The 12,365-nt window shown below is 38.1% G+C and overlaps 1 protein-coding gene across 5 annotated transcripts in view; it reads left to right on the top strand.

Moving 5' to 3' along the window:
• The window catches only part of DYRK1A (dual specificity tyrosine phosphorylation regulated kinase 1A), a 144,352-nt gene that overhangs the window by 39,910 nt on the left and 92,077 nt on the right, over window positions 1–12,365 (top strand). The gene's annotated exons all lie outside the window — the stretch shown is intronic.

The following is a 12,365-nucleotide window of genomic DNA, read 5'->3' as shown; positions in this document are numbered from 1 at the left end:
GGAAAGAATATTTCTGATACTCCTTTCTCAAATCTAGATTGGTGCCCCTTGTTATATTTTCTTAGTAATTCATATTTTCCCTCATAACATAGCTTATAGTCTAATATTACTATGATTTTTGTCTCTTTCCCACGTTGGATCGTGAGTTCCCTGAAGGCAGGCATAATAACAGTAAATCTTGCCCTTATATCTCCAGTATTCAGCACAAATTTGTTGAAGAAATAAATGATGAATTTGAAACTCTTACTTATGTCAAGACTTCATCTGATTTTTAGGATATTATTTGTCCATATGCCGTTATTTAATGTTATTTTTCATTTGTTTCACTTAGTGTAAATGATAGCACTTGTGTAGTGTGTACAGATGTATGAATGTCTTTTTCACTTCTGTCCCACCACCTTTCCAGTCTCCTTGTCACAATTGCATATACTGCCCGTAAAGTTTTGCAGTTAATCTTTCTGAACATTTTCCTGTGCATTTTCATTTTTATGTAGGGGTGCTTATGTTGTTATATATATATAACATATTTGTACATACTTATGTGTAGCAGTGGAATTTAAATCTCGGTTAAAATGTCAATTAAGCATTATTTTGCTTTTATCATTGGTTTGATAATCCAGTCGTTTCAGTGTTTACTTTCAGATACTTACAAGTAAGGCACATAACCTCTAGATGTCAGTTTCCATATCTGCTGAAGGATTGATTTGAATTAAGTGAAATTGAAGTCCTCTTAACTCTCAGTCTGATAATTTTAATGTTACTGTTTAAGTCATCTATATTAGATACCATGAAACATGTGCTATCTGTATAATATAGAAAAGAGGAAGGTAAAAATCAAATATGACTTTGGGTAGCAAGAGGAAATTTTGGGGTAAGTTAAAATTAAAATGTTCAGTTTTTGTCTCCAAGAGTATGTTTCTACTGAAACTAGTAGTGGAATCATCTCCCTTTGGTGTTAGGGAGTTTGCACTTTATTGATCCTGCCATGCTAGCTGATGATGTCCTAAAGGGAATTTCACCCAACTCCCTGGATCTTCACATCATAGCTGGACTAGTAACATAATGAATGCTTTTGGAAGAATTGTATAGAAACCAAAACTTAGATAGGTAAATCTTTGTTAGTGATTTATTTAAAAATATTTAATGGAAAATAGTTTCCCAAGTTACTTCAACCCCTTTCTCCTCCCCCAAAAAGAAATAAAAGAATAAAAAGAGCAAATTGTGCTCAGTCATGATTTGTTTTTAAATTCTCTTGTCGTAAAATGTTACTTTGCATTTCTTTTAGGTAGCTTCTTTTGTCAAGTAGCTCACTTAGTTTATGGTTTAAGGAATTGTATTTCTAATACTTTTTTCCTGTATCACCATTTTTATTTTTAATTTTTAAAAATTTATTTATTTATTTATGATAGTCACAGAGAGAGAGAGAGAGAGAGGCAGAGACATAGGCAGAGGGAGAAGCAGGCTCCATGCACCAGGAGCCCAATGTGGGATTCGATCCCGGGTCTCCAGGATCGCGCCCTGGGCCAAAGGCAGGTGCCAAACCGCTGCGCCACCCAGGGATCCCACCATTTTTATTTTTAGAAGAAACTTAATTATGGAAAACCTCAGATATACACAGAAGTAGAGAGAGTAACATAATGAGCCCTTCTGTCCCCATCATCCTTTGCTTTCACAGTTGTATTTTGCTCACTTTTTTTTTTCTTTTTAAGCATTTTCAGTATAAGTAATACCATGGTTAAAATTCTTCTTTTTAAAAAAAGAGGCTTGGTATTTAACAGGAATAAAACCCTTCAAATATACTCAAATGTTATCTGATTATGGCTATTTAAATGGGGTTGATACTACATAAAATATTTCTTAGATAACATTATCTGTAGCAAAACCACTAGATTTTATGCCTTTGGCACTGAAATGAGTTCTAGAACTAAACTATGGCAAACTCAGTTGCTCCACTAGTAGGTTGCAGATATGACTTAACTGTACTTACTAACTTGTCTTAAATATTGAAGAGTTTTTAAAAAGATTTTATTTAGAGAGAGTGAGCTCATGAGCTTGAGGGGGCAGAGGAGTGGGGAGCAGAGGGAGAGGGACAAGCAGACTCTTTGGTGAATGCAAAGCCCGTTGCAGGGTTCCATCCCATAACCCTGAGATCAAGACCTCAGCCAAAAAACCAAGAGTCTGATGCTCAACCAACTGAGCCACCCAGGCAGGTGCTCCAGATATTGAAGAATTGTAACTCACTTGTTTCAACAAAGCAACCCAAAGATGTTTTAGGTGATGATGTTGTTTGATGATTTTGGTTTTCTCCTTCATTGAGAGTGCTGTAGTTGGGGAAGCTGGCCTCCCTCGAGGGCAAGCCAAACAAGGCTCTCTCACCATTTTCTGGGGCTGGATGCTGGCATGCATACAGTTAGGTAGCTACCATCCAAGGCGAGTTGTGTGAGGGCTATGGTCCTGGTGTAAACACTGCTGTGCAGAATTCTGAGGGATGGTGTGTATAGGCGGTGCTGATTGGAGTATTCTGTGGAAGACAGTACTGGTTGGTGTTAGGCTTGGAGCTTGGTGTAGACAGAGAAGGATAAGGAAAGTCGTTCATTAAGTAGCACGAGCAAAAATGGCATTTGTCCATTGTGGCTGGAGTGTCAATTTGGGGAAAGTTTCTATGGTAGGAGATAAGACTGGAAAGGTGAAGGTAATGATAGCATAAAATACACTGGTGTAGACAATTGAATGCGTATTGAACACTAACTACAGTGCTATACATGCTTTATGTATGTCATTGATAATATAACAGTTTTATGGGATTATCCTCACTTTGTAGATGAGGACAGTTAGTCATTTGGGAGTTTAGAACCTTGTGTGAGTCTACCCATTGAGCCGTGGAGCCAGGAGTTAAACCAGGGCAGGATGACTTGGGAGCCTGATGGCTGTAGAGCCTTGAGTATTGGGGTAAGCAACACTAAGTACTTTTTTGGTCTTACTGTGGACAGTGATCTAGCAGTATAGTAACTGATCTTTTTTTTTAAGATTTATTTATTCATTACAGAGAGAGTATGAGCGGGAGGGGCAGAGGGAGAGAGACAATCTCAAGCCTACTCTGCGCTGAGCGCAGAGCCCCACATGGGCTTGATGGCACAACCCCGAGATCATAACCTGAGCTGAAACCAAGAGTCGGATGCTTGGCCAAGGCACCACAGGCACCCCTTAGCTGATTTTTTTAAACAGAGGTCTTCAATAGTTTATTATCATGAGCTTTTTTACGTATATTGGAGTTTTAAAAATTGGATGCACAGAGGTTGTTCTTGTAGTTGTGGCTGTTAGCCAGATACCTTGGTGACTTTATGGTTTTTTTTTTTCTTTTAAGATTTTATTTATTTATTTATGAGAGACAGAGAGAGAGAGAGAAAAGCAGAGACAACAGGCAGAGGGAGAAGCAGGCTCCATGCAGGGAGCCTGACGTGTGAGACTCGATCCCAGGTCTCCAGGATCACGCCCTAGGCTAAAGGCACCGCTAAACCGCTGAGCCACCCGGGCTGCCCTGACTTTATTTTTTTTATTTTATTTTTTTAAAATTTTTATTTATTTATGATAGTCACACACAGAGAGAGAGAGAGGCAGAGACACAGGCAGAGGGAGAAGCAGGCTCCATGCACCGGGAGCCCAACGTGGGATTCGATCCCCGGTCTCCAGGATCGCACCCTGGGCCAAAGGCAGGCGCCAAACTGCTGCGCCACTCAGGGATCTCTGCCCTGACTTTATGTTTCATATGGAGGTTGAATTTCTGGGGCCATTTTTTCCTAATTATGAAATATGGCTATTTATAAAAGTTGTAATGTACTGAAAAGTGTAAAGAGGAAAATATAAAAACCACTCAGAATTTTTGTAGCTGAAGATATTCATTATTAATAACCTTACATATGTTCCCCCAGAATTTTTCAGTGTATTTGTTTTACTTTCCTGAGATTTTGCTTTGGGAAAGGTTTTTGAGTTCTTTCTGATACGATGTATGACTTTTTCCTTCGTATCATGCAGTTATCATAAGAACTTAAAGGATTATATAATGTTTTGTCATGTCAGTGTACCATAATGTATGTCACCTTTTTAATATTGAAAACTTTTATTCCTGATTTTTAAAATATTTTTAATGATACACTTTTATATATAAATTTTGTATTTTCTGTCATGAAAACGATTTCTTAAAGAGATTGAGCATGAGGTATAATAAACCACAAATGGACCATGAGTCAGTGAGTGCTACATGAAGAAAGGATCTCTTATAGGAACAATACTTAGTGTTGCAAGGCTCATGTTTAAGTAATACTGTATACAAATTTGGAGATCATAAATTAAGAAAACAAATTTGAGCAGGAAAAAATGACAGAGGCTGGCTAATTCAGTTTGAGAAGACACATTGAGTGTTTGGGTGCGCAGTTGGGGAAAAGCTGGGGACTGTGGGTATGAAGAGTGTTTTGTAGGCTGCGTGTAGCTATTTTCTGTTTCTTCAGTGTGCATGAGGAACATCATGAACTTAAAGTTGGTATAGAGGAATTTAGCATAGAATTTGTAACTAAGGATTAAACTTTTTTGCAGTAGTTTATTATGAATTAATCTTTGAAATGGGTAGATTTTTACTGTATTTAGAACTTTTTTCTGCATATGAAGGAAGGTATGCTTAAGATGGTATTTTTATTATTATTATTTTTATTTATTATTATCATTATTTTTAAAGATTTTATTTATTTATTCATGAGAGACAGAGGCAGGGACCCAGGCAGAGGGAGAAGCAGGCTCCATGCAGGGAGCCCGACGTGGGACTCAATCCCAGGGTGCCAGGATCAGGCCCTGGGCCGAAGGCGGTGCCAAACCGCTGAGCCCCCCAGGCTGCCCCCTTAAATGGTATTTTAAAGGTTTTTCCAGACCTTTATTCATAAGATTTATTCTGATATTAATATCAGTTTTCTCACTTATTGTATGTCTCCTGGTCTTATGTAGAAATAAGAACAATAATACTATGTTAAGATTTGTGGTTTTGATAGAAAGGACAAACCAAAAGAATAAACAAACAAAACTTCACTTCTGGACAGCTAGAGAAGTCGCATACTCATATATAAAATTGATTTGCAGAGATGTGAACAGGGTCCCTAGTTGAACATCCACCTAGTGAGGCCAGTGGAATTTGAAGTGGAGATTGGGAAATGTTAACATTTGCAAGAAGTCCTGAGTATCAGGATTGTGAGTGTGACTGCTAATACCCATGCCAGTCATTTTTACAGGACTTCAATTGATCACAGAAATTCTAGGTTAAGATTTTAAGGTTTAATATTCTAGGAAGATATGATCTGATTACAAAATGCACATTCCTTTTAAAATTTAGAAAATACAAAAGATAAGAATAACAATTTCCTTCAGTTCCTTTCTCTAGAGATAACTACTATTTATGTTTTCTGGCTAACCTGTCACTTGTTGTTGTTTTTAATGCACACAACTGTTTTTCTCTCCTTTTAAAAAACAAACGCAATCACATGGTGTCTGCATACTGCTTTATAACTTTTTCTTTTTCTACACAGAACAGTATTTTCTAAGTTGTTACTCACTATGCTGATGTGTTCATTGCACATCTCCTGTGATGAAATAGAAATAGGAAGCTAACGAAGCAGGAGATAATGTCACTGGAATAAGAATATAACATAAATAATTAACAAAATATAGTGGTAGATCATTAAATGCAAATTCAGAGAGAGACGAGTGGTATAAAGCTGGATGAGGGGGAATTGAGGTGGTCTTGAAGGAAGGGTAGGATTTAGGTAAAAGGTTAGGCATAGAAATGGCAAGCTTTAAGTAGGGGAAATCATTTGAACCTTGGGGCAGAACGAGGTTAAATTGCATTTTGTAGAATGCCATGCTAAACTCTCCATTCAGGGCAGTAAGATTTGATCAAATTTTCTTCAGTTACAGAGGGTGAATTCAAACGAGGATGCAAGTCATGTGCTTCAGGAACATCTGTGTAGCAGGTATATGTCAGATGAATTGAGACAGGGAGTAAACTGCCTTTAAGTTAAGTAGTTTCCACACTGGACTGTGCTCTAAAGTCACCAGGAGGCTGGGATCCCTGGGTGGCGCAGCGGTTTGGCGCCTGCCTTTGGCCCAGGGCGCAATCCTGGAGATCTGGGATCGAATCCCACGTCGGGCTCCCGGTGCATGGAGCCTGCTTCTCCCTCTGCCTCTCTTTCTCTCTCTCTCTCTGTGACTGTCATAAATAAATTAAAAAAAAATTAAAAAAAAAATAAAGTCACCAGGAGGAAAGAAAAAAATTATTGGGTTCTTTTACGTGCTTCCTGAATCAGTCAGTATCTTTGGGTGTGGAGTCTGCAGTCTAGTTTTGAGAACCTCCTGTGGTGTTTCTCACATAACCACCAGGCCCAAGAGATGCTTGGCTCTAGGGGGATCTGTAATACCAAGTATGAAATAAGGACCTAGACCAAGAATTAAGGCAGGAGGCATTTTGAGAGTTGACAGGATTTAGTGAGACCATTCTGAGTAAAGAAGTCAGCAGTTTCTAGGGAAGTCGCTGGAAGAATGGTGGCACTGGGGATAAAGATGGGAAGGTGAGTTCTGTGAGGAGGGAGGTGAGGATGTGTTCAGGTTTGGAGAGTTGAGGTAGTAAAGGAACCATAGGGTGCAGCTCATTGGACTGGATGCTGAGTTACAGGTTAGTGTAGAGAAAAGAGTTCAGCATTATTCAGAGTAAAACTTTGAAATGTTTCCTTTGGAGGGAAAGATGGATAGAGAAATAAGTGGAGGGGCCGCGGGATGGAACTAGATGGAATACCTGAGGTTGTGGCTGCAAGTGAAAGAGACATGGGATATTTGGAGGATAACTGGGTGCTCTGAGATACAAGGCCACACACATTTTAAAAAATTTTTGTATTTTTCAAAAGTGTAGTTGGGAAAAATAAGTAAAACTAAACTCATTTACAACTCTTAGCAATAGGCTTGTTGGAGGAAGACATAAGCTGCTAACAGAGTGTGTGTTTTTTATTATTTCTGGGCCTGGTTATTTTTCTGTGTTTTTGAAATGCAAGGATAATTAAAAGCAGTGGCTTTTAAAATTATATATAATTATATATGTATAAAAGTACATACAACTGACTATATGTGTGCATGCACTTATGTAAATTAATTATACATATAGTATATTTTATAAGTAAAATTATATGTGTGTATAAATATATATGACCACTCTAGAAAAGTTAGTGCTATCAGAAAGAGGAATGCAGAGTGGTTTTCCAATGCATGTTTAAAAAACTAGTTATGAGAAGGACTTGCAGACTATTGATTGAACATACTTGTCCTAAGCATCCTCTGATAGGAACATATAAATGAATGAGCTCAATCCAGATGTTCAGGTTCAGGAGGAAAATGTAACTGGGGATAACACATTGGATCTCACTCTGGTGTGTATCTCAGAGTACCTAGAAGTCATTTAATTTTTAATTCCTTTTATGAGCTAGGATTGATTGGATAATAGGAAGTTTGAGTACATTATGTGTAGGTGATATATCTGTAAGTAAGCACATCAACAGAGATTGAAAAAATCTTGTTTATATTACTTTGCTTTTAATTCCTATTAGCAAATGGGTAAAAGCAGGCTCCCAAGTTCAGAATTTATGGTAGTGAGACGTTGGAAACAAGCCAGATACCCCCCAATAGGTCTTTGTTTCAAATCAACTTAGCTGTGTGCAGCGGGGTACTGTACAACCATGAAAGGTGGTACAAATATAAAAAGTGTTGCTGTAAAGATAGGAAATAAACAAGAGCAGAGATTCCTTGGGGTGTTGGGATTTTGTGTGACTTTGGTTCTTTATTCCTATTCAGTTCATTTTTTTTTAAGATTTTATTTATTCATGAAAGATAGAGAAGCATAGACCTAGGCAGAGGGAGAAGCAGGCTCCCTGTGGGGAGCATAATGTAGGATTAAATCCCAGGACTCTGGTATCATGACCTGAGCTAAAGGCAGATGCTCATCCACTGAGTCACCTAGGTGCACCCTATTCAGTTTCTTCTTACTTTTTAAAAAATACGGAGCGTGTAAGGTGTTATCATCAGAATGCAGTCTATTTCAGATAAATGATAGGGGAAAAACTTGAGGTTTTCTATTTTAAATGGAGAGAAGACCATCGTTCAATTCCAGCCTGATGGCACATGATTGGGCTGGAATGGAGACAGCGTGTGTTTTGAGGCCTGCAGTTTATTTTATTTATTTTTTTTTAATTTTTATTTATTTATGATAGTCACAGAGAGAGAGAGAGAGAGGCAGAGACACAGGCAGAGGGAAAAGCAGGCTCCATGCACCGGGAGCCTGATGTGGGATTCGATCCCGGGTCTCCAGGATCGCGCCCTGGGCCAAAGGCAGGCGCCAAACCGCTGCGCCACCCAGGGATCCCGAGGCCTGCAGTTTAGATGAAAGTGGGTTGTATGGCTAGATTTGAGCAGGGAGTGCAGATAGGACAGGAGAGCCTTGATTGAGGCAAACATACCAGAGTTGGAGCAATGTGACCATTTGGGAAGACCTTTCTGAGGTGAATCCAACATAAAAATTTGCCGAGTGGATGAGGTGTAAGCAGTGGGGAAGAGGCCCCAGGTGAGACTTCTCCTTGGGAGATGGGTGTGATGGTGACACCCATCACCCAAGACTGGGAATACAGGAAGGAGAAGTGAATTTTCTTTCCTGTCCTGCCTGGTCTATCCTCCCTTTTTCTGATAAGGGAGAAGGATAAGGAGATAGTAAATTCAATTTAACATGTGCCTGAGAGCACTGGTTTTGGAGTCCTTTTGGTTGATTTGAATTTTCTCTCTTTACCATTAGTCATGTGCGACTTGGGACAGTTTCACTTCTCTCGGCTTTGGTTTCCTCACCTGTGAAATGGGGATAATAGTACTACTTGCCTTATGTAATTGCTTATGGGAATTAAGTGAATTAAAGGAAAATATGTATCCATTAAAGAGAAGACATTTCTGGGGTGCCTGGGTGGCTCAGTAGTTGAGTGTCTGTCTTCGACTCAGGGCGTGATCCTGGGATCCAGGATTGAGTCCCACATCAGGCTACCTGTGGGGAGCTAGCTTCTCCCTCAGCCTATGTCTCTGCCTCTCTCTGTGTCTTTCATGAATAAAGAAAGAAATATATATTTTTTTAATAAAAATATAAGACCTTTCTTCAGTAAAACTGGGAAACAATGCTCAGTTCTTCACTGGGTCCGTGGAAATGTGGGCCTGGAACTCTACAGAGGTGGGCCAAGCCAGCTTTTAAAAGTCTGTTTAGGGGACACCTGGGTGGCTCAGTGGTTGAGCATCTGCCTTTGGCTCAGGGCGTGATCCTAGGATCCTGGGATTGAGTCTAGCATTGGGCTCTTTGTAGGGAGCCTGTTTCTCCCTCTGCATATGCCTTTTCCTCTCTGTCTCTCTCATGAATAAATAAAATCTTAAAAAAAAAAAAAACTATACGTCTTGGTAATTTCCTGTTTTTTTTTGTTTTTTGTTTTTTTTTAAAGAAAAGTGTTTAGTTCCACATGTAACTAAAATAGTGATTAGTGTTGACTTTCACCTAACTGTCTTAGAAATGAGCCTTCTGGAACTTAGGTTCACTATGTTGTATTTCTTAGTATCTATTTTATGTAGTAGTCACTCTATAATAGTGGGAGCTAGGTTCCTAAAATGTTCTGTGGTCTGAGAATTTATGTTTGAGGAACTTAAAATACAAAAGAAATACATATACATATTTTGGTGGTTGACATATTTTGAATTTGTGACAGGATATCCATACTTTACACTTACTGATCATAGCTTACCCCTAACTTTCTTGTCTTACCCTTCCAAGTTTTATTTTTTCTTTTTTTTTAAAGATTTTATTTATTCATGAGAGAGAGGCAGAGACATAGGCAGAGGGAGAAGCAGGCTCTATGTGGGGAGCCCGATGCAGGATTCCATCCAGAGACTCAGAGATCACACTCTGAGCCACCCAGGGTTCCCATCCCTCCAGTTTTAAAAAATGATATTTAGCAATGCATTTATGTTACAGATAATATGCATATGGCGCATTTCCCTCCTGTTTTCCTGTATTTATTGTTTTATACAAATACTCAGTGCCTGATTTTGTTGCATTTGAGCCCAGATGTAGTCCTAGAGAGGCCAAGTAGCTTAGTCCTTCCTTAAAGGAGCAAAAATTTGGGGCAACATTTATTGAATCCCTTAAGCTCTTAGTTTGTGAACCTTTTCTTTAGTGCTTACTCAGAGTTGTTAGTTTTGTTTTTGTTTTTGTTTTTTTTTTTGCCTAGGAGGTTCCTGTGGTAAGGATGTTTTTCATTAGTATCTAATTTAGCTTTGTAATCGTTAATGACTCCATTTGTGAGGGGAGAGGTGAAAAATTCACTGTAGGTTTTACTCAGAAAAATTTAATATACGACTGGATTTTTTTAAGCTTCTTTGGAAAGAAAATTGGATTTATAGTTTGCAAAGTATATTTGGTGTTTGCTGTTACCTACTTATTGTCATAAAACCCTGACCTAATAATAAACCAATTTTCTGTTTTGAAAAGTGGGCAAGCCTGAAGGATATATGGAATTATCACTAGAATCTTAATTTAGAACAGTCCACCATCAAGACTTAAGGGGTTTCAGCATTGCTTAGTAGATGATGGTTTAGTTGCTGCATGTGTTGGTAGCAAGTTTTGTAACTTGTAGAGATGCTTTACACTTTGCTAAAGGCTACTTTTCAAATGAGTAGTGATTAATGGTTGATATTTGTTCTAAAAGATACTTGTTCTGGGTCTTGATGTATGCTTCTTCTGATCCTGAGCCAGATGTGATATTGTTCTTGCCACTGGTCCACCCATATTTCTTACCTTTAGATATCTAATAATAGTAATGGGATAATCTGCTTATTTCTAACTGCTTTTAATAGAATAAAAAGAATGCTAATATCTTACTACATTCTGCTTTTTTTCTTATGAGTCTTTTCATATCTGCAGTATCTATCCTGTTGAAACCATTGAAGTTGTTAAAGTGTAGATAGCATTGTAAGTAACATTTTATAGGTGAAGAATGGGATGTTGAGAACCTAAAATATTTAATAATATATAATTCGTAGCTAGAGATTTAAATCACATTTCCTGTCCCCATGGTCCATGCTAGAATGGTAAAGACCATTTATGAGAGAAAAATTGTTAGAAAACTGTGTTTAAAGTAAAAATCCTTACTCTTGAAGATTCAAATACCATTCTTTTGGAGTAAAACCTTTGATGTAGTACTTTAATGTTCATCTATCCATTGATCCCTCCCACCCCGCCGGCCAAATGGGTACCAGTTGGTCCCATGTCTAAGGTTATACCATAGCATCTAAACTAGAAACATGGTTCTTGGAACCTGGAATATAGGTAGTGATTTTAGACACAAGCAGTTCCTAGGTTACAGATAAGTCATATACTTACACCCCTGTCCCTGAAGATGCTCTTGCAGTTGCTATTTGGAGTACAAACATTGAGCTTTTAAAGAACTTGGGAGTTCAAAAATAGGTGGAGAAACGAATGAAAAGCAGAAATATTTGGGGGCAATAAATACACATTCAAATCTATATAATGACCGTTTGCCTAAAGACGTTTTTCTTCAGACTACCTTGGTCATTTTTAACCTTATTTTGTAATATGATTAGAATTCTACCAGTTAGGGGTTCATTTGGACTAACTAGCATCTTTGTTGAAAATTGCAAATACGAAAGTGAATTATTTCAGTCCAGTTGATTTCTTTCTATTCCATACCTGAAATGAACCACACTGAGAAGTAATAGGAGTTTTTGATGGTAATTTAGGAACACAGGACAGCTTAGGGGAAAGGATTAGGAAGCAGGATGATTGGGAATCCCTATGATAAAATTTAGAGAATTAGAGACATCAGGAGTTGAGAGAGTGCTAACAAAGGGAAGCAGCCTATTTTAGACTTTGTTCGTATAAACAGAGGCTCTAGCATTGGATATCTTTCTGTATTCTCAGGGGTCCCCAGTGCCCATGATCAATAATATATTTTGGTATCAGTAAGTTTCTTTTGGCTGGCTTGGGAACTTGGCTAACACATAAGCAACATTGTTTCATTAGTCATATTCATTGAATTCTGCAGTATCAATTTAAAAAGTAAATTTTTAGACTGAACTCATTTATAAGTTAGGTTCTAGCCTGTGCTTGTCATCATTTCTTCTGTACTCTTAGTTGATAACTTCATTGAGGTTGCTTTTGCTTTCCTGTTAGTCATTATAAATTTTGCTAGTCATTTGTGAAATACCAGTGGAAGCAGTAGGTAGGAAGTAGCATAGTGAAAGAC

The sequence above is a fragment of the Vulpes lagopus genome, chromosome 20 (genome assembly GCF_018345385.1).
Source record: "Vulpes lagopus strain Blue_001 chromosome 20, ASM1834538v1, whole genome shotgun sequence".
NCBI lineage: Eukaryota > Metazoa > Chordata > Mammalia > Carnivora > Canidae > Vulpes > Vulpes lagopus.
Note: the sequence above shows the minus strand (reverse complement) of the source record. Positions and strands in the feature narration are given on the sequence as shown.